Genomic DNA, 6018 nt, shown 5'->3' with positions numbered 1-6018 from the left:
TATAATTTGGCAAAAACTGAAACTTAATTTTTAGCCAATAAGGGAAACTCAATCACCTTGAATGTGCCCAATCTTCAAATGTCAAAAGCTAAGCACAACTGAGCCTGAATGGTGCTTGAGTGGCTGAACACCATGCAACATCTTCTGCAGAACTACATTGTCAGGAGAGGGCAGTGCAGTTAAAAAGTTGCACTGTACTATGCTACCACGTCTATGCTCCCCATCTTTGCCACGCCACAATTTGTCAGCATGGTGAAGTGTGGTCAAACACCACTCACGTCCTGCACAGCTTGGATAGGCCCTCATTCAGCAGTGGATTGGTAAGAGTGGGCCCCCACGGTGGTGAGATGTTAACTGCCTTGCCTGGTATATAGGAGGTTGTGGGTTCAATCCCGACCCTGATGCCTGCTGTATATTTGGAGTTTGCACGTTCTCCCTGTGGTGGCGTGCATTTTCTCCATGTCCTCCACATTTAGAATCAACACGCTTCAGAGTATTTGGATATTATACATTTCCATGCGACGATATAATCCACTTAATTGAGCTATCATTTGTGATAGCCAGGTCACTTTTGAAAAAGAGCTATGTAGCTCAGTGGGCCTTACCTGGTAAAAACAATTGTAAAAATAGTAAGAGCTGCACTAGTTCATGCAAGGAATCACCAAAATACAAGATAATCCTTCAGCGTTTTTGTGCAGCACTTTGTTTCATCAGCCCAAACTGAATCCAGTTGTTGGGTCCTAAGTATGAGGTCACATTCTGCAATGCAATGGCCAGCCAAGAATCACAATTGAAAGCATTGTTTTTAGGTTGCGTGGGTTTTCATTTTAAAATGAAAGTAACGTGTGAAAAAGAGTATTTATGTAACTTAAAATTGTATTCGTTTAATAGTTAAAATGGTTGTGCATCAGCATCACCAATTCAATGATACAAGTATTTGCTTTGTGTGAAAAACAAGTTCCACAGAGAAATATCCATGGAAATGTTCATCTTTTAACATCTTTATTTTCACTTTACCAACATTAAATGGGCAAATTTGCAACTCGCCGGCTATGTTTGCTATGCAAGTTTGTGAGGGGGTTTGGTAAACCAATATTGAAGTGCAGCTATAATTAGTGTTAATTTGTGGAAATATTAGGTTTCCGAGGATTGGTGGTGTGAAGTATGGTATTGTGTTAATGGGAAGTTTGGTTGTAACGTGCCACATTTGCAGTTAAGTGATCTTGAATATCCTGAGACTTCATAAGCAGAGTCTGCAGCATTCATTATTAACATTCCAAGTTTTAATTACGCGGCTAACCTAAGGTCCGACTGGTACAAACAGATGTGAGTGTGTGACATTCTTAAATATGAGTTGGTTGGCTGGGGACAGGCATTGTGTTTTTAGTCTCGATTAAAGCAAAATGTGTAATAAAAACATTTGCAATGGACGCATCAAGACACTTTGACCAGTTGCTACACTCAACTCACAGTGGAATGCAGGACGGTAGACCTTTTTTTCACTGTACAACCAGGCCTCGCTTGTGCCGTGTCGAGCCATCCCGGAGCACCTTAGGAGTCGCCAGGTAGTCTCCTCCCACCGCAGAGTACAAATGGTGGTGTCGCCATCGCACGTTCACGTGTGCTGACATGTAAAGTAGGACAAAAAATAATTTAACCCTCTCTTTACCCCCTTCCGCTTCTGGCTCTGCTTAACCCAGAGCCGGATTCAGATGTCTCGTGAAGGGCCAGAGTTTCATGCTTTGTTTTTGACTCAGTACTGCAAATAGCGAGTGGGGAAAAACCAACAACTTGTGAGGGTCATGCACTGGCACGGCTTGGATGTGCCAATGGAAAGGGTTTGTGATGACATTTTTCCTCAGTCACATTGAACAGGGCTGGCTCTGCTGGAACTGGTGGGCTGGATCCAAACGTCTTCATTGCCCCACAGCAGTCTTCCCGGGCCGAGGGTAGCATCCCTGTCCTCGGATCCTGTTGAGAAACCCAAGCCCCACAAGTTTTTACTTGCTTGGCTCAACGCAAGAACCACTCGTGATGTCACGGGGTCATCGAGTAAGCAGAAGGCACGCACCGTAACTTCGTTCGGTTCAACTTCCTTGCATATATTTTTTGCTAATAGTAACGGAAAATGTTGTCATGCTTAAATTACCCGACCTCTTGTCCAAGCCTCATTAAACTTTGTATAATTTTTGTTAAAAGATAATTTTCTGATCACACTCTCTGGCCACGCAGAGTTAAATGGAGGATGGAGCAATAGGGTCAGGTCCACAGAGCCTCGTGGAGTGCGGAGAGACAGACCTGGGTCCTATTGATGATCCAATATCAAAATTCGTGCATTCCCAGCACGGCAGAGCTCTGTTCCCAGTGGTCATGAAAATGGTGCAATAGCTTCTCATAGCAATTTGTGTTCTAACTGGGAATAGAATCACAAGTGTTTCTTTGGTGTCCTCAAACCTTGATCTCTTGAGACAAAGCTTCCAGACACTTTATCTTTTCCCACCGTGCAACCAATGCCGCGTCAGGGGGCCATGCTGATTCCATCTGGCGCCAATGTAGGCGGTACCAGGTTGAAAATGTCAGGAACCCCACATGTGGCCCTGCTTGATCCTGAGCCAGATTCGGATGTCTCGAGGCCAGGTTCTCATACGTCCAGTTCCGCCATGACCTGGCCAAATATCCAGTTGCGAGAGGGGGGGGGGGAGAAACATCTCGTACCGTGAGGGGAACCCGTGGTGGCCTTGGCTTGGAAGTTGCCAGTATAAACAAGAGGTGTGTGGCTTCACGTTACCATTGGTTGTATTATTCGTAGGTGGCCTCGGCTATTGACTGATCGTACCGGCAGACAAGGTGCTAACCACGTTATGCTGCTGTGTGGCCACGTCTATCCAAAACACACGAGAAAGGACACCAAAACTCACGACAGTCATTTAAGCCTCATGAAGCCTTCACCGTGATTTTTTTCCACGAGCTTCAACCAACACGGTGGAGATAACCGCCAAGCTAAATGGCCCTCCGCCAGTGTGTGTGATTCATGCTCTGCATCAATTATTCACAGATTTCCATTAATGTGGAAGAAAGCATATCTGACCTGGCAGTCTCCCATTCAGTATCATGAGTGTTATTGGTTATTGGGTTATGGCTCATACAAATAACTGAAATGCAATATTTAGATACATTGTTTTTTTTAGGCCAGGCTACACTACACTACCACCACCTCCGTGAAAACAGTACTGAATCTGGTGTGAGAGAATCGTTATCAATGGGCCACTTCCCTTAACGCCACGACCAAATGCACTCCTCACTTTCATCGCTGCCAAATGTTAACGATCTTCATGGCGAATTAACGGTGTGGGTGAATGCCCTCCACGCTGTTTGTCAGTTAAACGGGGCATATGCAGTTGTACCAGGACGAAAGGAGTCCTGCAGCGGAGGTGCGCAATACACCACACGCCTAAGCGACAGAGTTATTCGCGGTAGACTTGTAGGCTTAGAGCGTGAATTGAAGAAAGGCAAAGCACTGTGTCCTTGGACGGTGGTGGGAGAACCGTCCTGGTATTGCAGCATTTTCAGGTGATGGTATATATTTTGTTTTAATCGTGGAACATTATTTACATTGGCTGTACGAAAGGTAAAAGGTTGCACTATTTTGTTTGCTGGGTTTTTTTATTATCAGAAAGTTGTGTTTTTATACTACATGTTTTTTTTGTCAGTTTACCAAGGCAATATTGTTGTGATTTGAACAAAGACTCATGTATTGGCTTATTTGGTTACTCTGCCCTCCATTTGTCATAGATAGGTTTGACTGAACCCGAGCTTCGGCTGTAGAACTCATCACTAGGGAAGGAGGGGTGGAGCTGGTCACACGCAAGTTTGCTAAAATGTGCAATAACAGTAATTGTCTTTGGTAATTCACTGTGTAAAGCTCTTCCGATATGCTGTCAAACATCTTAATTTCCTGAAGAAGCCAAACAAAAGAGTATGCCAAGTAACGTGCGGTTACAACCCTAAAACGCATTTGGAGAGCTGTGACAGCACATCTGCGAAAACCCGACGTAGTGATATTTCGTTTGCATGATCCTGCACACTTGCGGGTGATTGACTCCGCACCCAGTCTGTAGAGGCAAGCAAATTAAGATGCGTATATTCTTTGGATTCTAAACACCCGTAAAGCCAAATAAGTATTAATAAGGCTTGAGTGCTTGTGAGTCATAAAATACGTATGGGATTAGGTGCACACAAATGCAAATTCATCTCCAGCATCAGTGTCAATGCTTACAACAAAATGTGTTAAATCCCCATCGACTTGACATTTAAACAATTGCAATTCTGCATTGTATATCCAGTAGTCAATGCTATTTTTTTTTTCATAGAGTAGCAATCATCTTGTTTTTAAGCACATGGAATGAGAGTAAATATTGTATTTATAGCCTTAAGTACGATATGCCTTGGTTTATTTTGTAAGCCAAAATGCATCTTTTAACCTGCTAAGACGTGTACGGTGTCACTGCACAGTGAATGGCACATGGTGGAGAGGCGTGTGTGGGACGATCACAATTGTTGTCATGGACAAAAATAAGTGAAACGAATTTTTATTTCTTAATGTCATCTGTATGAAATTCAAAAACGAAATAAACGTGTGCTTTGTTTAAATTAGTCTACAGCCTTCTTTGTTCCTAGGTAAGTGCTAGTTTTTTGTTCAATTCTTATTGCATGTTTATTTTGGAAAGAGGTAGATATATTTTATTTAATCAACTAATTATTAAACGTAGGCTTTTAACAACATGAATTGTTTGCACATTGCATAAAGAACACTCTTGATTAAAAGTATTGGTACTTTACAAGGAATTCCTGGGTAAAATCTTACGCCCGATGCTGCGATTTGATAATTGGTAAGCATACAGCAGTATTGCCAATTTATTATATAATATTTAAAAAAGGATGCATCCCTAAAAGTTATTGTGCACGCCACTGCTCCTTAAGACGGCCTCTCCTGGAGGTATTTAGACAACCTTCCGTGCTGACCAGACACGTTCGTTTGCTGTTGCAGAGAATCGATGTTCCAATCCCGTCAGGACACCCTGGTTAATACACCGCGGGTGCATTAACCGTAAGACAATCGCCGTCCGCTTCACAAGTGTACGCCAAAGATCTCGTGAGCTCATTCACAGAGGAGTGACACATTACTCGCAAGTTATTTAATTGTCCCCTACTGCAAAAACACTAGGACCCTACATTCAGTCTGAAGACTTTAATGAGTCTTTCAGGGTAAAGAAGTGTAATGTTAATACTACCAATTAGTAGAGTTGACGGTGTTACAGTTAGAGATGTGTTTGGTTCACGTCCAAAGTCAATTTATGTCGTGTAGCTTTTTAGGATTACAAATTAAATATGGCTTCATCTTCTTGGTTCTTTCGGTAAAGTCACGTAGAAGGGAAATAATAAAATAATAAAAATAAAACAGTAAAATACAATTCTCACGATGTTTCGGCCACAACGCAAGCAGCCGTCCTCAGGTGAAAAACAGGGCTGTTGGAAAGACAGCGTCCGAATGAACACCACCAAGCTTGGCAGCGTATATTTAAGCTGGGTTAGAGGAGGAGAGCGCCTTGACAAAGGAATTTACATACCAACAGAGGAATTTAGCATATTTATATAAAATGCAGATATGGGATTAGTCACTACTTGTGGAATGTGTAGGTGGTGGGGGGATCTCAAAGTCATATTATGCTCGTGCATTATGTAGGATTAGCAGTAATAAAGGGAGGAAGTAGGATTAGCAGTAATAAAGGGAGGGACATTTTAATAGTAAGGAGCTGCAGCAGCCAAACCACCACGTGGCCAAAACGTCGTGAATATTGTATTTTATTGTTTTATTTTTATTATTTCCCTTCTACGTGACTTTACCGAAAGAACCAAGAAGATGAATCCCTGCAGTCACGAAAGCTTTAAATCGAAATTTAAATGTCTAGTTTGAGTCCGAATTCGTGACCCACTCGAGGTTTCACTGGTGCCACATTC

The sequence above is a fragment of the Lampetra planeri genome, chromosome 46 (assembly GCF_965212315.1).
Source record: "Lampetra planeri chromosome 46, kcLamPlan1.2.h2, whole genome shotgun sequence".
In the NCBI taxonomy this organism is placed as follows: Eukaryota; Metazoa; Chordata; class Hyperoartia; order Petromyzontiformes; family Petromyzontidae; genus Lampetra; species Lampetra planeri.
Note: the sequence above shows the minus strand (reverse complement) of the source record.